This window comes from Sminthopsis crassicaudata, chromosome 1 (assembly GCF_048593235.1).
Source record: "Sminthopsis crassicaudata isolate SCR6 chromosome 1, ASM4859323v1, whole genome shotgun sequence".
NCBI classification, from domain to species: domain Eukaryota; kingdom Metazoa; phylum Chordata; class Mammalia; order Dasyuromorphia; family Dasyuridae; genus Sminthopsis; species Sminthopsis crassicaudata.
In genome coordinates, this window is record NC_133617.1 from 191,689,915 (window position 1) to 191,712,334 (window position 22,420).

The following is a 22,420-nucleotide window of genomic DNA, read 5'->3' on the forward strand; positions in this document are numbered from 1 at the left end:
AATAAAGTTATATGAATTTCTTTTCTTTTTCTCCATTTTTTCCTTCCTTCTTTCTGGCCCCAATGGCTACCATTATATACAAATAGGTATATGTGTGTGTGTGTATGTGTGTGTGTGTGTGTGTGTGTGTGTGTGTGTGTGTGTGTGTAAGATTATTCTAAAAATATTTTTATTTTATTTGTCATTTTTTTTCTCCGGATGCAAATAGCATCTTTCTTCATATGGGCCTTAAAGTTAATTTGGGTGTTTTTAAAAATTCAATAGACCCTTTTATGTTTAAATTGCATTATTAACATTTTCTCAGTCATTTCTTTAAATCTAGGCAGCAGCAAAACAATAAATCAAGCCCCAATTTGTAGTATTTGCAACTTCTAAGGTATAAATGCCTGAAATTGCCACATCCCTGGTTCTAATATTCTACATTTTTTCATTTGAATCTCATGACAGCCCTATAAGATAGGTACTATGAATAACATTATCCTTATCTTACAAAAGAAATGAAGATTGAACTATGCTCAATCACTTGCCTTAGGTTACACAGTTACTTAGTGGCATGTCTCTCCTTCATCCACGCCTACTGTTTCCTTCATCACACACCCCACACCTCATGTATCTGAGGGAAATCACAAAGGAGTGGAAATTACTGCCAGGTATTTGGTACCTATAATGGAATCTATATTTATAAGTCCCTCTCCTCCCCCTCCCCACTATACAATTATTTTTACTACTTTTTCTCTCCCAAGCTATTAATTGGATTCCCTCATATGCATTAAACACCAATACCAATATTCTTAATGTGACAGCTACTTTTCCTATGTCTATCAATCATTTCAATTTTTGTATTTCTTTCTGGTTTGTTCTCATGGAAAATAGATAATTATCTTACTCATGAGAGGTTGGGTTCAGACTTCTTAGAATATTTTCTATTCTTGGACTGCATGGAGGATCTTTTAAATTTCCATAAAATTTTGGTTTACTAGAACTCAAAATGTATCCTTTTTTTTTTTTTTAAAGAACTTTCACCAGGTAGATAAATAATTAGGAAAACAACATTTTGAAAATAAAATGCAACCCATAATTCATCATTTGATCAATATTTGTTGCGCTTCAGCTACTACAGGTAAAAATTTAAAAAATACTACAGTATGTATTATGCCTACTACAGTATGTATGTAGTATGTAGTATGCCTACTACAGGGCATAAAAAATAATAAGATTTGATTCCTTCTCTAAGGATTTTACAATTTGGTCAAAGTAATTATCATTTACTTTTGACTGTCATGGACAAAGAGAATTTAACTCAGGCTTTGACAGGTAGTTAACTATCAAGCAAAGGTTAAGTTGTATGCATTATAATCTATATACTAAGGCAAGAAATAGGATTTTAGAAAAAAGTAAATGAAAGGTTTGAATTTTTTTTTTTAAAAAGAATTTTCTGGTCAATCTCTAGCTCCATTTACCAAGCATTCCAGTTAATCAAGATTTTATTGTAATTCTTCTTGTACTTCTGGGCATGCTGGAAAATTCTAGCCAACTATAAAGAAGGAACAAAGTACGAAAAACAGCTGGAGGAGAGAGGCAGCTATGGTATAGCATAAAGAATGGCAGATTTAGAACCAAAAGATTTGGATTTAATTTCTGGCTCTTATTTACTAACTTGTGGTTTTAAGCAAGGGATTTGACCTCTAACTCTGAGTTTAAATTTCTCTATCATGAAAATTTACATTACTTATTTCAAAGAGTTGTTGTGGGAGAAACTGAGTGCATGTATAAAAAGCTGTGTAAACTGTTATATGAATGGGAGCCATCAGTAATGTTAGTTATAGAATCCAATCTTTTACTCTCTAGGAATAAAATCCTCTTTGGAGGACTCATTTGCTTTCCAAAAATATCCAATTCCCTTAGAATTTTAGTTCATCTAGCCAAATTCAAATCACCTTATCAAAGAACAAATTTAAGTCCCAAGTTCTTAGATGATTTACTTAAGAAGAAAATAAAGAGTTTAACAGGGCCAGGACTAGAAGTTTAGATGCTTCATCTACTATCTGGTGTTCATTTACTATACAGCAAAACTTCTAAGACAGCTTGGCCCCCTGAACTCAAGTGTCAGGCAAAGAACTATGGGCCTTAAGAATAGATTGACAAAGAAAAGTGAACAAATGTAGCTTTGAATTAGTGAATTCTGGTCCAGTCCCAGAACTAGAAATCTGGGTAGCAAAGTGACTTGATTTTCAATATGGACACATGTCTCCTAAATAAAATTCTATCTCATGGCTATTTCAAAAGAAACTGATTGAGAATTTGGATTAGAAGGTTTATATATTTTATGAACACCAAGTGCTCTTCTGTAATGTACTTTTCTTCTCCTATTTAGCATTTAAGAAGATGAACATGGTCTAGTTTATACAGCCATTTTAATGCTCCAGAGTGTCCCAAAGAATTTCTCAAAGTTTTGAGTTTGGAACCATCAGGTAGTAACTCTTTGGGCAGAGACAGCCTTGGCAAAACCGAGTCAGACACTAGGCCCCTTTTTATGGGGAGGAAAATGTTGGCCAAAGTACCAATGTTAACCCAATCCCTTTCAAAAAAGTGTCATGCAGGCTTTAACTTCCACCTGGCCAGTCACCAGAGCTCCATGCACAGCTTTTGAATTCAGGTTGGCTCAATACTTAAGCTTTTAATCCAAACAGTACAGACACATGAAACCGATTAACAACCATGCAGGAAGAAGCGGCCTCACTCTGTTTCCAATCATCTTCTGATGAAGAGGACTCTTACATTCTCCAGGACCTGAGTCTTCCTCAGTACCCCAGCAAACTATATTGCCAGGCGTCATCTTCTGAAAGGAAAGCTTCAGAAATTGTATCATTTGATCTGATGGCTATACAGTAGCAACCCCTAAACTCCAAAGATTAGAGAGTTTATTCTTACAATAACACCAGGGTCAGTCTTATGCAAAGCCTTTGTTACATAGTATATCTTTAGGATTGTAAAGAAAACTTTTCTTCACACCTGCTCCCAAACCCCATCAGTTGATTTCAGAAATTCCATTAAAAACCATCAACATTTTCCCCCATTAAAGGTTTTGATCTTTGTCCAAAATGTAAATACTTTTCAAATGCGTGACACTTTAAAAAAAAGTTCTAATAGGAAAAAAGGGAAAAGAAAATAGAAAAACACTGGGGAGACTAGAGGGTATCAAATTATCATTGGGGGGAAGCTAGATGGAACAATGGATAATATACCAGCTCTGGGATCAGAAGGACCTGAGTTCAAATCCTACCCCAGACACAACATTTCTTAGGTGTTAGGCACTAAGGAAATCACTTAACCCAAATTACCTCACAAAAGAAAAAAAAAATTAAAACCTAATTATTGGTGATAATATCCTCAAACACTCTGGTCTCCCATATAATCAACTTTCTCGATTTCCAAGATATATATTTCCATCCTTCTTCAGCAATACACACCTCTAGACTTTATCACTTACCCCAAGCTATTTTACCATAATCATCTTTAAGTTTAGCTCTCTGATCACAGTCTCCTATCCTTATATTTTCCTCTCTGTATTACTCTTTCTAAACCCATTCTTTTTTCCTGCCTATTGAATCCCAGTGCTCTACCGTGTTTCCCCGATAATAAGACCTATCCTGAAAATAAGACACCCACATACTCTTTAATATTCCGCTAAAATAAGCCCTCCCCCGAAAATAAGCCCTATCGAACTTACTATGAAAACGGTCATCATGGTGATCCCCTGCGCTATATGCTGCGTAGCGGTACCTTCAGTAAGCAGCGCCGCCCTCCCCTCCCGGGTGAAACGCACGTCGCGCTCCGAGCTGCATCCAATCAGAGCTGCAGCAGTGAGCGCGTCATCCTCTTCTTCCCTGGTGATTTGCTTGCTGGCGCTACTGAGAGCAGCGCCGCGGAGTAGAGCTGAGACAGGACCATCTAAAAACTCGGTAAGTTCAGTAAGCGATGGAGAATAAAATAAGCACTCAGGGGGCATGATGGAGGCTAAAAGGGGCATGATGGAGGCTAAAATGGGCATGATGGAGGATAAAAGGGGCATGATGGAGGCTAAAATGGGCATGATGGAGGATAAAAGGGGCATGATGGAGGATAAAATAAGCCCTCCCCTGAAAATAAGCCCTCTGGTGTTTTTTAGTCCCAAAAAAATAATAAGACAGTGTCTTATTATCGGGGAAACACGGTATCAACAATTAGTAGGATGTCTTCCCACTAAACAATACCTCAAATCCAACATGTTAAAAATAGAACTTTCTCCCTCTAAATATGAAACCTCTTCCAAACTCTCCCTGCAACATGCCTTAAATCCTGGCTCAGGTCCTTACCACCTTTTGACTGGGTTTTTGCACCAAGCTCTTAATTAGAATCCCAGCTTCTAGTCTGCCTCTTCTTCTCACTCTGTCTTTCACAGAAATGCCAAAAAAGTGATGTCTCACTACATCATTTCTCTGATCAAAAGTCTCTAATAGCTTTTGATTGCTCATCATGGTACTTGTCTGTGTCCTTTCAATATTCAAATCATCTATGTTGTTATTGTTGAGTCATTTTGCTATGTGGGATTCTTCCTGACCCCATTTGGCATTTTCTTAGCAAAGACATTAGAGTGGTTTACCATTTCCTTTTCCAGCTCATTTTACATATGAGGAAACTGAGGCAAACAGGATTAAGTGACTTGCCAAGATCATACAGCTAGTGTGTTCAACCAGATTTGAACTCAGGAAGTCTCATCTTCCTGACTCCAGGTTCAACATTTTATCCACTGGACCATCTAGCTGCCTATGTGTATATTATATTCCCCTTAGAAGAATCTAAAGTCTTTGAAGAAATGAGATTTTTGGTTTTGTCTTTGTCTTCTTCTCCACTCCCAATCTAATGTGTTAGACATAGTAGCACTTAATTCTTGTTGCATCGGCTTTGGATCACATTTGCCACTTGAATCTGAGTGCCTCTGTTTTGCTAAATTATTCTTTCATCTTTCAGATAAGCTTTCTACCTCTGGCCATTACTCAGATTGCTGACAGTAAGAAATCTGAATTTCTGGGGCCAGACTGAATAGCACAAACATGATGACTTCTCAGTTTTATATCTTCTCTTGAAGTTCTCAGCCTTGGAAGATGCAGTGGAATGAGTTCATGCAAACCAGATGTATTTGGAATTCACCACAGTGACCAAGCTGGGGCTCCCACTTCATGCCCCATAGATAAAACAGAACTCCAGAGGCCTGGAAAAGTCAAGCAGCTTCACCTTTCCAGAGCATACAAATTCCATATTCTTGTTACAAAACCAATCAGAGCAGTTGGTTCATTTACTCTGCATTAAGCCAAAGGCCCAGAGAGAATAGATTCTCTGTCCTTTCTGCTGAATTTCCCAGAGCTGAGACCTCAGCCAACCTTAAACTGACTAATATGAAATGCTGATCAATAGATATCCGCCAAGATAATTATCTCTTCCCACAGTATTGCCCAGGGATCAGAGGGCTGGGCTAACCCTTCCCCTTTATGATCAGAGAGCTCTAGCCCACAGAGGTCCCTAAGGCACACCACACCACACATCATGAGGCTTTGCAATACAGTGTCCATGACTTAATTGGGGAAGTATGTGTGCATTGGCATTGACTAAATTGGAGCTAAAGTTGGCATCAGTTGTTGGAAGCCTTAAGTCCTCTCCTTCCACATGTTCAATGTTCAATCAATGGTAGTGCCTTCACTGGTAGTATTTTGACACAAAGCAAGAGTGGGGTAGAGAGAAGAAAGATCAGAAATTGGTACATTGAATACCCAAATGAAGAGCTGAGAGACAACTGAGTCCCTATACCCTCAGGTCTTGTTTCTCACTGCTTAGTGTTGGGTGTTGTTGTTATAGACACTTCAGCAACACCCTAGAAAAGGATGGGAATAAAAGGAGACATCCACATGGAAACACATGCCAAAAGCTATTTAATTTTTCTTCTGTTAAAACCAGATAGATTAAGTGCAAAATTTAATACCTATGTTTTGTGGGACCAGGTTTCAATAACATTCCTAGGAAGGTACTTTTTAGCATTAGAGAGTAACGCCATTCTGGGTGTTGGTTCCCAAGTGACTCATATGAAGAGGTCCCACCTACTGAATCATTATCATTTCTTCCTGTGCACCTACAGAGTCCATAGAAGGCCTATCTCTCCTTAAGATCAGGGTTTATCTGTAGATTCAATAACATCATAAAAATTAATGCCATTAATTTTGATCAACCATATTCTTGATTAAGTCATCAATTCATGAACCAACAAAATTATTGAGTTTCAAATTTATGAAAGAAAAATGAATTTATATCAGGCACCAAGTCACTATGGGGAATACAATAAATCATAAGACCAGGTGTTTGCCCTCAAGAATTAATCTAGCTGGAGAGACAAGATATGTGTTTATAAAATCGGACATAAAATAGAATTAGCATGTCACATGCTAGACATAGGTCTCTGTGCTAGTTTGAGACCCTAGTTTGTTTGTGTTGTTAGATCATTTTCCAGTCATATCTGACTCTTTGTGACCTCATTTGGGGTTATGGCGTGGTTTGAACTCACAATGATAGATCTTTCTGACACCAGTCTCATCATTTTATCCATTGTTTCATTTAATTGCCCCAATTTAAAATTATATAACTTTACAATTTATTATTCCATGAGATATGAATGGCTCTATGCTCTGAGATTGGGGTGAGCATAGGTAAAAGTGGATTTTTAACACACACCCCCAGTTTCCCTTTCTTCTAACTTTCCCCTCTCCATAATTTAATGGAAGTCAATTCAATAAATATTATTAGCTGTTGAATCCTGAACAAATCATGTAACTTTGTTGAGGCCCAGTTTCTTCATCTCTAAAATGAAAAAGTTAGGCTCAATGACTTATCAGGTCCCTTCTAGTTCTTAAATCTATGATATTATAATCCCAAGTATCAACTTCATACTAGGTGCTTGGTATCTTCAAAGGCAGAGGTCAAAGTCAAAGAAAAATGTTGTCAAATCTCTCATATTTCAGTGAGTGAAGGGAAACACAACAGAAAAACAGGTAGTCATGTGAATAGAGAGAGAATATTATCAAGCAGGAGAATCAGGAGAAGCTTCATGGAGGAAATAGCCCCTGATCTGAGCCTTAAAGGAAGATAGAAAGATTCTGAGAGCTGAGCTGAGGAACAAATACCCACGAAGGGTGGGGATGGCTTCAGTGAATATAGTGAGGTGAGACATGGAATCTGAAGTCTGGGAACAGCTTGTAATACAGGTTGATTGGAGCACAGACTGTATAGAGGGAAGTAATGTGAATGAAGTAAACGGGGGAACCATATGGTAGAGGGTCTTAAATGCCAAGCTGAGGAATCTAAATTTTCCCCAAGAAAAAACAGTGAAGATTTTAGAATAGAAGAATGACAAAGCCACAAATGAAGGAAGATTAGTCATTAATCAGAAGAGAGAGACAGAGAGGCTGAGAAGAGATAAAGAGAGACAGACAGATACCAAGAAAGATAGAGACAGAGTGAGAGAGAGACAGAGAGACAGAAACACAGAGATTGAACATGAGAGAGAAAAAAGGAGATAATTTTTAGTATCTCATTGAATGGAGGTTCAGAGAATATAGGTAAAACCGAATGAGAAACAGTGGTAAGCAAAGAAAAATACCAGAAAGCAGATGAATTTTGAATATCTGATCAGACATAGATATCACACCACTTTCAAGGTCCCAGTACTCTGGTAGCTTGAGTATACAACAAAACTTTCCAGTGTATCATTTTTGTATTTCTATTCCCTTTGTTTTCCTTTTGTTCTTCAATTCTCTGAGTAGCAGGAGGGTAGTGTGATGAAATCAGAACTGATTGTGAGGGGAGATGAGCAGATCAGTGGTTGGAGGTATTTCAAAATGGTCCAGTGGGCTTGAGTACTTTGAGTACTATCTTTGGAGTCAGAGGACCTTAGTTCAAATTTTGATTTTGCTATTTCCTGCCCATGTTAATTTGGATAGGTTGCTAAACTTCTCAAAGACTCATTTTTTTTTTAATCTGTAAAACAAGGTGGGATAAACTCTAAGGTCACTTCCAGCTCTAAATCTATGATTTCTGTCTTCAATTTCTTCTTACAGTTAATATCATTCTGATCTTTTAGACAAAAATCTTCCCAGCCCTTTTGGATATGTTGTGCTCCTAGAGTGTCCATCTCGTGCTCTTAGAATGTCTACCTTGTACTCTTAGAGTGTCTACCTCTAAACCATTATAAAACCATATTTTCTTTTAGAGCCTCTTGGATATGTCTCATCCTTTCCATTTCTGCACATGTTTCATTATTTTAGACCCTCATCAACTTACACTTAGATTATTCCAACAGCTTTCCAACAAGTCCCTTTACCTCCAGATTCTCCTCTTTCCAATCCACTGACACAGCTGCTAGAATAATTTGCATCAAATACAATTTTTTATCATGTTACTACCTTTCTCAAGAACCTATAAAGATTCTCTTCAAATTTGATATGGTAAGTGAAAGCCAAAGTCTAGCAGTCAAGGTTCTCTAATAAATAAGCTTTTTATCAAACCATCTGATTTCTTATTTTCCTCCTACATCCAGCTTTCTTGCTTGTTTTACCCAGCACATTCAACAACAACAATTATTTAATGCTTCCTGTGTGCATGGCACTGTGATAAAGGATCTGGGGAACATATACAAAATATTCTCTAAGAAGGAGACTTTAAGATGGGAAGGGGAGAGGATAGGAAAGAGGCTCAAGTAGGTGATAGTCCCTAAGATATATTTTGAAGAAAGCTTGGAATTCTAAGAAGTCAAGGTGATAAGGAAGTGAATTCTAGACAAAGGGGAACACTTGTGGAAATGTATCAGTCAAGTCAAGAAACATTTATTACATACTTATCATGGACCAGATACCATACTAAATAAGCATTGAGGATATGAAGAAAGATAAAAATCAATGGAATACACGAACAAAGAACAACTAGTGTGCCAGTTTTGCTAGTATTAAAAGGAACAACATGAAATCACAAGAAAGGTAGGTAAAAGCTAGAAAGTGGTCATACCAACCAAGTAAAATGCCTTATTAACTTTAATAGCCATTTCCTGGAAAAAAATTTATGGGGGAGGGGGCAATTAAATAATGTAGTGGATACAGCATCTGTCCTGCTTCAAATCTTGCTTCAGACACTTACTAACAGTATGACAAGTCACTTACTTCCAATTGCCTTCCCTCCCCCAAAAAAATATTTCCTCCAGGAAATTTTCATAATCAATCCCCTGCCCTGACTTTTTATCTTCTATTTTAGAGGTTTCCAACCTGTGGTACCCATACTCCCAAGAAATATGAGTTAGTCAAGAAGGTACCAGTAATATTTGATAAATAATTATATTACTGAAACATTCTAGAAATTTTGAATTGATTTATAATCAATGAAATAAAAAAAATTGTCAGTTCAATTTTGAAGAAGAAAATAGTTTATTTTTATATCTTACATGTTTGTCATGGTAAACTCTAGAATTTCTTTCCTTTTATATTCAATAGAGGGTATAGGGATTTATTGAAAAACTAAAGATTATGGGCTGAAAAGGCTGAGAACCCCTGATCTACTTGTACTTCATCAGCATTATACTTATTGTGCAGTGAATAGTATTTTCACTTTATAAATACTTCCTTTGATGGTTTAAAGATAGCTGTTTAATCTCTTGGCTTCAACATAAATATCCTGAGGGCTCCTGATTCTTTAATAATCTCCATCTGGTCAGGTGAAGTGTTGAGCATATGTTAAGTACTTTCTAATCATACCTGACTTAAAAAAAAATTCATTAAGAATCTACAGTATGCCTAGTACTGTGCTAAACCCTGGGGATACAAAGGCAAAAACAGTCCCAAGCATCAAAGAGTGTACATTCAGAGAGGTGAGGGAAAACATAAAAAAAAAAAGTATGTAGGGGAAAAATAAGTAGTCTGAGAAGAAAAGGCACTAGCAATTGAGAGATCAGGGAAAGCCCTTCTGCAAAAAAAAGTGAGATTTGAACTGAATCTTGAAAGAATCTAAAGAAATTCATAGAAGGAGATGCATGGAGATAGTCATTGAAAAGATTTAGAAATGGTATATGAAGTGTCATGTTCAAAGAAAAGCAAAGAGACCACTTTAATCATATAGTACATGGAGGAAATGAAGTATAAAAAGGTAGGAGCCAGATTATCAGGACCTTTCAATACCAAATAGAGATCATTAATTTAACCTTGGAGATAATATTTGATCTTGGAGATTCAGCCACTGAAATCCATTGACCAGAAGGTGACATAGAACTAGGTTTTATAAAAATCACTTTATCAACTGGGTGGAGGATAGTTTAGAGTAGGGAGGGACTTGAGACTGGGAATACAATTAAAAGGATATTGCAATGATCCAGGAGAGAATCCATGAGTGCCTAAACTAGGTAGTTATTAATTGGGTATTAAAGGTGAATGCAAGTCAAAAGTTAACGATATTACTAGGTGTGCAAGCCTGGATACCTGGGAGGATATTGCCCTTTCAGCAATAGAAAAGTACAGAGAATGTAAGGATTTGGGGGAAAGGTAATGAATTCTATTTTGGAAATGCTGAGTTTGGAATGTCTGCAGAACATCTAGTTGGAAATATTCAAGAAATAGGTGGCAATATGGTGCTAAAAGAGAATAAAACTGAATAGATATTGTTTAGTTTATTAGTCAAGTCTGAGCAGTCATGACCCTATTAGGTATTTTCTTGGCAAAGATACTGGAGTTGTTTGCCATTTCCTTTTCAATTTCATTTTACAGATGAGGAATTGAGTCATACAGGGCCACATAGCAAGCAAGTATCCTAGGACAAATTTTAACTTACGCTCTTACTGACTCCAGGCCCAGGATTCTATCCACTGTACCACCTAGATATAAATAGACATAGACAAGTATATATCTTTAACTGAGTCTTGAAATCATCTATATAAACCCAAGAGAATTGATAAGATCACCAAGTGAGATAATATTGAGCCAAAAGGGAAGTGACAAGGACAAAGTTCTGAAGGATACCCACAGTTAGTGAGCATGACATGGATGAAGAACTGGCAAAGGAGTCTAAGAAGAAATAGTCAGGCTGATACTTCTTTTTGCAGATTACATGGTGTTTGATTTCAGCTAGGCATGGTACATTAATAGAGCCTCTTAAGTGAGATCCATAATCACATAAAAGTGTGGGTTAAAGATCTATAAAAGGATAATCAAGGGGATTAAAAATGTGTGTAATCTAGATCACTCTATGCACTTAATTAGATAAGCTATAGAGGTCTTTGATCAACACATGAATCTTAGACAGACATTGCCTTAGTAATCTGTTTATTTACTTTAAATTCCTATAACAGATCTGTTCTTTGCCAGATTTCAGCTATAAGTTTATAGGTACTACAAAATGTAGTTTAACTCAGAAATGAATAATAATACTTTTCATATATATTTATATAGCACTTTAAGGTCTGTAAAGATCTTTAAATATGTAATCTCATTTGCCTCTCACAATAATTCCAAAGTGGATGCCATAATTATTACTATTTTACATATATGTAAATGGAGCCAGAGAAAGGTTGATTGATTAGCCCAGAGTCATACAATCAGGGAGGCAAGATTTGAATTCAGGATTACCCTTCCAAATCTACCCCTCCACCACCTAGCTGACTAAAAGAAAAAGAACAGATTGGATTCCACATGGGAAATTGTACATTGCTTTGAAATAGCTCCAAGCTTCTCATTGAAACAAAGGCCCAATTTTTAACATCAATATTAATATCAATATTCAGTGATACTGCTTAGCTTAAAACCATGGAACATCCCCATATCTAAAGAGTAAAAGAGATATGCATAGTGAGGCACTAATAAGACACAGCACATTATGAAATATTGCACATAAAAGGTGGCAAGAAAGATATCATCAAGGACCTTAAAAAGGAAAAAAAGATGGACCTTCCTTGATCCCTGACCTTCAATAGGATCTGTCCTTCCTCTAAAATCCATATGCATCTTTTGAGACACTAATCATAACCCCTTTGTAGTTATCATATTTCCCCACTATTCTATAAGTTCTCTTAAGTGCCAGGACTTGTCTCTCATGTTTGAGTTCTCCATAATAACTACCACATTGCCTTGTGTGCCACAAGTAGTCAGTAAATATTTGTTTAAGTGAATAAAGAAAGGAGCTGGCTGACTGAGTTGGCAGAGATACAATTCCTCATGACTACAAAGCACCAATTTGACTTCTGAAACAAAGTAACTTAGATTTAATAAAATTACTTCTATTTTCCTTAAACTAAGCTCACTAGGCAGAATTTTATAAAAATTATTCTGAGAAAAAAATTTTAGAAAAAAGAAATTGAACAAGTTATTAATGAACTCCCTAAGAAAAAATCTCTAGGGCCAGATGAATTTACAAATGAATTCTACCAAACTTTTTTTTTTTTTTTTTTTTTTGCTGAGGCTTGGGGTTAAGTGACTTGCCCAGGGTTACACACTCTCTAAACATGTTAAATGTCTGAGATCACATTTGAACTCAGGCCCTCCTGACTTCAGGGCTGGTGCTCTACCCACTGCACAACTTAATAGCCCTCTACCAAACATTTAAAGAACAATTAATTTCAATATTATACAAACCATTTGGAAAAAAGGGGAAGAAGGAGTTCTACCAAATTCCTTTTATGACACAAATATGGGGGTGAGACCTAAACCAGGCAAGATCAAAACAGAGAAAGAAAATTATAGATCAATTTCCTTAATAAATATTGATGCAAAAATTTTAAATAAAATATTAGCAAAAATTGTTCTGAAAGGTAATAAGTTATACCAAGAAGAATTCCTGTGTCTGGAAGAACTGGGTTCAAATCTCCCCTCTGGCTTTTAATGGCTATGTGATTTCAGGCAAGTCAATTAATTTCATCTTGTTTTAGGCCACTGTTCGGATTGTTGTGTTCTTCAGTTGTATCTGAGTTTTTCTGAGCCCATTTGGGCTTTCATTGACAAAGATATTGGAATAGTTTGCCATTTCCTTTTCCAGTTCATTTTACAGATGAGAAAATTGAGGCAAATAGGGCTAAATGACTTGCCTAGGGTCACACAGCTAGTAAGTATCTGAGGCTGGATTTGAACTCATGAAGATGAGTTTTCCTTGTTCCCACCTGGCTCTCTATACACTGCACAACCTAATTGTCCTTTAACTCCTTAGATTATAAACTGCAAAACAGTTGCCTCCTAGAGCAAGTTACCTCACTAGTAATATTTTATACTAATGAAATCATAAGTCCATATCAATAAATTCTGAGACCCCTCCCTACACTCAAGGGGGTTTCAAATTTTACAAACCAGCTTCAATATACAGCTGGGGATGTTTGGTTTGCTCCAATCTATATGAACTCTGTACCAAGAAAATTTAGGATTTTGGAAAATAAGTCAGGGGATCTAAGAGACAATGATCTGCCAAATGAGAAAAGATTATAATGATGCCATTGTACCTATGGGTTTGACCAGGGGTATATTTTTGTGCCTCAGTTTCCTCCTCATGCAAAATGAGGAGGCTAGACTAAGCTAGACCAGCTTCTGAAGTCCCTTTCAACTTGAAATCTATAATCCAGTGTTTTGTCAGAGGCCCATGCAACTCAATGAGACTGTTACAAAACAGTTGCCTGTCTACATAACAGAAGTTCTTTCATAGAGAGTCCTCTAGCTTTATAAAACCACAGATATGGACCTCCAAAAAGGAATAACTAAATTTTTTAAAAAATATTTTTATTTTGTTTCTCCTCTGTAGGTTGAACCGTCTTGTGCTACCTGGCTTGCCTGTCCTTGGTTTTATATCTGCTTTGCACATAATAGGGATTTAAGAAATGTTTGTTGCAGCATACTAAATATAATTGAAACAAAAGACTAGCTGGCTTGTTCATAGGATTTTGGAAATTTTCTATGGAAGATTCGAATCCTTTTTGTCTATCATATCATTTGTCATCTAAAGTTCAGACAGTCCTCATTGCTCCAGTCTGAATGGATTTTGTTTTAAAGCATCACTGTTGCAAAGGTTATAGACAGAGGGGGAGAAAGTGAGGGGTGACTGAGAAGGGAGGAGGGAGACACCCCTAAATGTTGGAATGGCTCCATCTTCTTTTACTGAGCCCAGATTGTTTTCCTTGCTGAATAAATCCACAGCTGGTCACCTGTAAGTTGGACATGGGCCCACACACACTTTGTAAAAATACTCAAGTGAACCTTTACTATTAGGGGGAAGGGAAAAGAAAGAGGCAGCAAGTGTCATCTGGCTTCAGGGCAAAATGCCAGTGGGGGTGGTGGTGGCTGGTTGCTCCTTGATTTATACTGTGGTGCTCAAATTGCTCCCTTGTAGTGGGATGTTTCAAGTGAGTTTACTAAACTCATGTGAGCAATCATGGCAATTAATCTTGCATAAGATTGAGAAATCTAATGCAAAATTTAGCTGCAGTGGAGAGAATATTAATCCTAGCCCATTTCTGCTTCTCTAATTTCATCAGTTAATGCTCTGTCTCTAAAAGAAACAGCTCTTTCTGGAAAAGAAATTAGGAAGTTAGACAATTAGGTAGCACATTGTAGTTAAAGAGTGTTTGGGTCAAAAAGACCTGAATTCAAATAACACTTTAGATACTTCTTATGTATGTGACCCTAAGCAAGTAAATCACTTAGCTTCTATAAGTAGATGGTGCTAGACTTGAAATCAGAAAGAGGAATTCAGACACTGTCTCAGACAGTTACAAATTGTGAGGTTCTGGGCAAGTCACTTCTCTCATCTGTAAAATGGGGATAATATAATTATCTTTTCCACACAATAACTTTCCCCCTCACACATTCAATATATCATGGACCAGCAATAGAAATTAAAAGGGAATTTGGGCGGGGGGTTGCCAAAAGCATAGACAGAAAAAGTTTAGAAACTCAGAATGGCAGAATTATTATTATTTTTAAAGCATTCCAGCAGACCCTTGGCATCATCTGAGAAAAGGCTATGTCCTTATATGATTTCTTAAAGAAAAGTGAAGCTAAAGGGTTTTTACATGGGTTTTCCTCACATAATGTGTGAGGGGCAATTATAATTTCTTCTTCAAGGTTGTTGTGAGGACAAAATTAGATATCATATGTAAAGCACTTTGCAAACCTACATAAACACTAGCTAGTATTACTAGGGAAAAAAAAAAAAACTAAGGAAAATGTTGACAGTTTTGACTAGTGTCCTCATTGTTCTTATCTCAAATATATGGATGGAAAAGCCATTTTGTTGAGGGTGGTCACTTGATATGGTAGAAGAAGTGTTGAGCTCAGAATCACACCTGTGCTTTAATTCTAGCTTTTTTGTTTATAACTAGTAGAACTTTGTATAAATCATTAGCTATCTGGACCTTGGAAATGGGAAGGAAGGTTTTGAGTAGGTGAATTTGAAATTCTCTTTTGGATTTAATGCTCAAATCTTCTTTTCACTACTTTACATTTTACATAGAACATTTGCTTCTTATTTAGTCCTAGCAGAATCTTTGATAACTTATAAGAACTTTTTGTAATTTATTTGCAGATTAGACATGGTGGCTGGACTTAAAATTCAGATCATGTTTTGTTTATGGGAAAACTCTGACTTGGTGGTTAACAAACATTGTTCTCTGCTTACTTCAGTTGACTATAATGGTAGGTGAATTCAATTTAGTTTGATCCAACTAACATCTAATTAGCTCCACCAGTGGGAACACAAATGTGAAGTACTGTGGGAGACAAAAAGATGAGCAAAATGTGTATTTAATTTGATACTTTTTCTTTTCTTTTCTTTCTTTCTTTCTTTCTTTTTATTATTTTTTTTTTTGCTGAGGCAGTTGATCAAATGACTTACTCAGGGTCACATAGCCAAGAAGATTTGAACTCAGATCCTCCTGACTCCAGGACTAGGAGCTCAATCCACTACATCAACTAGCTGCCCCCCCCCCCCAATTTGATACTTATAATTTGGAAAAGTTTGCATAAAAATTCTAAAGTCCATATAGAATGGTAGAAAGTTCCTTTTGATTAGCAATCATGAAACCTGGGTTCAAATTATAATTTATATTGAAATTGCTATAATTTAAGGTTTTAAAAATACTATGTTTATAAGATTCTAGGAAGTAATATTAATATTTACCACTTCCCAAATACCCAGGAAAGGCTTAGTAAAATTAAGTGATCCTGCAACAAGAAGATTATAAGATGATCAATTCTGACAGTAGTGGTTCTTTTCAACAGTGAGGTGATTCAGGCCAGTTCCAGTGGTCTTGTGATGGAGAGAACCATCTGCCCTCAGTGAGAGGACTGTGGGAACTATGTGGATCACAACATAGTATTTTCACTTTTTTTATTGTGGTTTTCTTGCATTTTGTTTTCTTTCTCATTTTTTCCTTTTTGATCCAGTCGTTCTTATGGAACACAATAATTGTGGAAATATGCATAGAAAAACTGCACATGTTTAACATATATTGGCTTGCTATCTAGGGAAGGAGATAAGGGTAAGGGAAAGAAAAAATTGGTTAAACAAGGTTTTGGAAGGATAAGTATTGAAAATTATCTATGCATATATTTTGAAAATAAAAAGCTTTAATTAAAAAAAAAAAAGTAAAATTAAGTGATACATCCATGTTCATACAGCTGGATAATGATATCAGAGCAGAATTCAAATTCAGGTTTCCTGACTTCCAAGAAGTACTCTTTATATTCCATTTCCTTTTGCTATTCATTAGCTAGATGGCTTTGGACAATTCACTTCATATCACATTTCTTGAGTTCACAATCAATTTTTAACCTTAGAAACAATCTTGGAGGCACTGAGAATTTATGTGACTTATCCAGGGGTCCAAACAGTAGTCAGCAGCAGGACTGGAATCCAAATCTTTCTGACTCTGACATAAGCTATCTATCCTGCCCCAAAGCACAATGGATAGAGTATGGGACTCAGCCAAGAAGATCTGAGTTTACATCCAGCCCTAGGCACTTATTAGCTTTGTAATTCTGGGCAAGTCAGTCAAGTCTCTCAATTTCTTCAATCCCCAAAATGGAGATGATAATAGCATTTCCCTCCAAGGGTCGTTGAGAGGATCAAATTAGATAAGATTTGTGAAATGCTTTAGAAAACTTAAAGCACTATATAAATGCTAGTTGCTATTATGTGCTAAGATCACTAAAACTTCAGATGAACTGAAACTGGTGAGGAAAGTTTTGTTCTCTTGTAATGCCAGAGAAACTGAGGCAAGATAGAGATTAGAGAGTTTTAAATATTTTATTTGGATTTCTGAGAGGGAGAGATTATGCTAGCTCCTACAGCTGATGTCCAAAGCATCCAGCATATATTTCATTTACCATGAAATATAGACCCTTGACTCCAAACTCAGTTACACAAAGGGAGGTGAAGTCCAAATTCTGGTGAGTGGGAATCTTTAGGCAGGGACCATCAATCTGGTTCTGACAGGTTAGGAGGTAGGACCATAAATTCTTGATGACTTAGGAGGAGTTAGGAGCCAGGAAGTCTGAACTCCCCTTTATCTTGAATTTACACATTTACAATTTATAACCTTAGAGTAACTAGCCCTAAGTTATTTCAGTCCTAATGATCAGAAAGGCAGTTGTAAACCAGGGTGATTAAGGCAGAACAATTTAGGGAAACTGAGATGGGACAATTTAAGGAAACTGGGGCAGGACAATGTAGGGAAACTGAGTCAGAACACTAAAAGGAAACTGTGGCACAATAATCTAATTTCATTTAAAAAGATTCATCATTTACCTTAAACTCTTATGGCCGATCTTTTCTCTGCTTATCCTCATCCATGATTGCAGAAAGTGCCCAATTGAAAAATCTCTTCTTTCCCAGACACTGTGGGTAAGTAAGACTGTCTCTTCATAGATACATGTCCAAGGATAGTTATAGATTTATATTAGAATTTTGCCCTTTTATTCCACAAATCTCATTGTCTTGGAAGTAGAGGAAAGGGAAAAACTAACAGGAGGTTCATGGTCATTTGGCCCTGGTAGCAAATATATGTGGTTAATACTTGCTATGGGTAGGGAGTCAGCTGTATCTCAGTAAACTTAATGAGTACAAAAACTATTTTCTAATGACCTTGATCTGACTAATGATCTTGACTTTGATTTTGGAGAGAATTCTTTCACAGATCATCAAAGAAATAGGAAACATCTAAGAAGGGAAAGTGATGAATGTAAAGAGCCAGCATTGAATGGTTTCAACAAGAATAATTCTTGCACAGGCTATTAACTGTATGAAAGATTGTTCCATCCAAATCACTATTACAAAAAAGTAAAGATTTAAATAATAGTGCTTTTACGTTTACAACCAGAAAATTTACAATAATACCAAAATATGTAGTCAATACAAAAGAGATTGCAAAAAAAGATAGACACACTTTGTGTGCTGGTGTTGTTCCACCACTGGTAGAGTTTTAAATTGATCTAAGCATTCTGGAAAGCAATTTGTAACTATTCCTAAATCAAACTGTATATGCCTTTGATCCAGAAATTCCTTTGTTAGACTTAAGCTCCAAGGAGATAAAAGAAAAGAATAAAAGTATATGCCAAACTTTATAGCTTTTTTTGTGGTAGAAAAAACTGGAAACAGAATATGCTCATCAATTAGGGAATGGATCAACAAATTCTTATACAAGAATTAAAAGAGCATTGTTAATTATAATATAATAAGAAGAAATTATAATAAGAAACAGCAGAAATGAATAATTCAGAGAAATATAGGAAAATTTATCTAAACTGAGCCAGAGTAAAGTAGGTTGAACCAGAAAAACAATATTCATATAGCTAAAATAATTTGAATTAAAAATCCCCCAAAATGAAATTGAATGCTAATTATGATATTCAAGCATTGCCTTAGAAAAGAGATAAGAAAATGTCCCACCTCCTTTTTTTGTAGGAGTGGGGGATTCTGGATGTGAAACATTCCATATACTATTATTAGTCTCAATGAACAGTCTTTTTTCTTTATTTTATTCTTTGTGGCAAGAGATAATTCATTTCAGTGTGGGGATGGAGGGATATATTTAGAAACAAGGGTAAAGCAAAAAATGTCAATAAAAATAAAAATAACAACAAAGAAAAATGAAATGAATCATCTCAGGAAGTAATGGAGTCCCCTTTTTGGGAAATCTTCAAAAATATTTGCACTTAGATATTCCTTCAGGTTATGAGTTGGATTAAATGACTTCTGAGGTCCCTTCCAAACCACAAATTCCGTAATTCTGTGATGCAAAAGTTTTATGCATAGGTCTTTTTTCTTTTCTCTGGTTTGGTTGTTGATTTATCCCCAATATCACCCAGTTAGACAAAATGTGCTGCAGAGTTGTTGGAAATCTTGAATCATAGGGAAGTAAGTTTTTAGTTAGTGACTTGAGTGTGAAGAAGTGAAGGGGCTATGAATTAATGAATTAGTGTACATGGACAAGGTAGAGTAATCAAATGTAAAAAGAACATGGTTGGTAGAGAACCCCATCATTTATGAGGTGCTAGAGTAAGGAATCTGCTCCTAGACCTGCAGGTGTTTGGGAAGTAGGAGGATCATGGCAGACTGCAAAGTGAAGGCAATTTCTGCCTATCTAGAGGAAGAGACACAGTGAATAAGTCTTGGTAAATTCAAGAATTTATCAGCTGTTTTGCTTTTGGCAAATACTATGTTCTTCCATGTCAATTTATGAGTATTTCCCAAAATTCTCACATATTTCTTCCTTATGTCAAGTGGTTTGTAGCATGCTTTCATCAAAATACATCTTGTTCTCTCTCCTTTGATTGTTGTCTATATGCTATCCATTAACTTCTTAACAGTGCCATTGATTGAGTGGCATTAGGGAGAGTTGAGGGGTACCATCAGGATAGGAAGCTGATTTGGAAGCTGTTAGGAGTGAAGAAGATGAAAGTGTTGATATATTCACAAGAGTTCATTGTGAAAACAAATTATATTTTGCTTAAAATGGATTAAAAAAAGAATTGGGATGATCATAAATCATGTTTCTGATCATATTTTGATCACTCTGAGATTTATTCTTAAATATTATGTACAACATTAATATGACTTTACCATCTTATATTTCTAATCTTATCTCAAATTATTTCATTCACATATTCTATACTTAAGTCAAAATGGATTTCTTTATATCCTCAAAGTTGCCCTGAACTTTCCCCTCTCTGTGTCATTTCTTATATATCTTATATATAAGATTACAAATTATATTATGAGGTTATATATTACATTATAATTTTAGATATTATAAATTATCAAACATGTGTGTATACATACATATGCTTCTTTCTGTGTGTGCGTGTATATATATATATATATTTTTTTTTTTTTTCTTATATATCTCTATGCCTGGAATGTTTTCCCTCATCCTCTTTACCCACCAAATTTTTATTCCTACTTTACAGCAGAATGAATAAATGATGAATGGATATAAAGGCATTAATTGAAGGAGAGAACATTTATAGGAGGATTCAGTTATTGGGAAGATGAGAAGGTCAAGAAAACCTATAATTGAAGCAGTGGGGCTTATGGCAAAGCCCAGGAATCCTTAGGGTGCATTGGCAGGTCAGACTGAAGTACACAGATTGCATAGGGTATATAACACTATATGTTAAAGCTTGGTGATCATCCATTTTACTACAAGGACTATCACTGATGTCTCACAGACTATGAAAGCAATGTAATCAGCCATATCCACTCTATAGGGTGGGGAAGAAGGGCTGAATGGGGCCAATTTGTCACCACTGAGAAATAGGCAGCATACCTGATGCTCCTGGTAGAGCAGAGATTTTGGATACCACCTCTTCTGCCAAACCTTTCCTGATCTCCTGTCCAAGGGAGAAAGGATAATGCCAATTATCCCCAAACTTCATATTGCTTTTATTACATTCCTATTTAATGCACATATTTTATTATTATATGCTATATTTATCTTTATGTATGTGTTAGTTCTGTACTGAAACTATGAGTTCCCTCAAGACAAAATCCTCATAAGCACTAGGATGCAGTATTGCATACAGTTGACAGTTAATAAAAATTTGTTGAATATCTATATTGTTCAGGTTTTTATGGAATTTCTCAAATCAGCAGGTGAGATCCTTATATTTAAAAATTTTGGTTTCTTTTTCTTATACATTCCTCCTTTTATGCTCTCATCTTTCTATTCAGGGTTCAAGATGTAACTGGGGCTTGACAAATATTTTTTTTTCTCAAAATTTCTTTTTTTTTAATTTATAATTTTTTTCACAGTATATATGCATGAGTAATTTTTTTATATTATCCCTTGTATTCATTTTTCCAAATTATCCTCTCCCTCCCTCTACTCCCTCCCCTTGATGACAGGCAATCCCATACATTTTACATATGTTACAATATAACCTAGATATAATATATGTGTGTAAATACCATTTTCTTGTTGCACATGAAGTATTAGATTCCGAAGGTATAAGTAACCTGGGTAGATAGACAGTAGTGCTAACAATTTACATTCACTTCCCAGTGTTCCTTCTCTGGGTGTAGCTGTTTCTATCCATCATTGATCAACTGGAAGTGAGTTGGATCTTCTTTATGTTGAAGATATCCACTTCCATCAGAATATATCTTCATACAGTATTGTTGTTGAAGTGTATAATGATCTTCTGGTTCTGCTCATTTCACTCAGCATCAGTTGATGTAAGTCTCTCCAAGCCTCTCTGTATTCGTGCTGCTGGTCATTTCTTACAGAGCAATAATATTCCATAACATTCATATACCATGATTTACCCAACCATTCTTCAATTGATGGACATCCATTCATCTTCCAGTTTCTAGCTACTACAAAAAGAGCTGCCACAAACATTTTGGCACATACAGGTCCCTTTCCCCTTCTCAGTATTTCTTTGGGATATAGGGCTTGACAAATATTGCTGATGGTTTCCAGTATAGGATGGAAAGTAGCATAGAATAGTGGGGAGAAATGACTAGATTCAGATGTTTGCCATGTTTATTTGGTTTGTGCTACTATACTTATCTGTTACAAAGAAAGGCTTCTATTGTAAATGAGGGTAAGGTGGTGGAAAGAGAAGGAGGAAGAAAAGGAAAAGGAGGAGAAGGAGGAGGAGGAGAAGGAGAATTAAAGTATACAGAAGGCAACAAAAAGTTTGGAAAGGGGCAGAAGAACCAGGAAAATGTTACTTTCTTATTAAATTTAATATACGCTTTAAAAAAATCCAAAGTATATTGAACAGAAATTTACATTTTCTTACACAATCATTTCTTTTGTTCTTTGTGTATTAGAATGTGTTGGTTGGTAATTGTTAAGTTCATAATAAAATTTTTAAAAACCTCA

The 22,420-nt window shown here is 35.8% G+C and overlaps 1 long non-coding RNA gene across 1 annotated transcript in view; it reads left to right on the top strand.

Annotated features, from left to right (window-relative positions):
• LOC141546022 (uncharacterized) overlaps positions 1-22,420 on the top strand; it is a 145,539-nt gene that overhangs the window by 28,607 nt on the left and 94,512 nt on the right. The window contains exon 3 of the long non-coding RNA XR_012483212.1: positions 15,616-15,725. This is a non-coding gene — a long non-coding RNA (uncharacterized LOC141546022). The remainder of the gene's footprint in view (positions 1-15,615; positions 15,726-22,420) is intronic.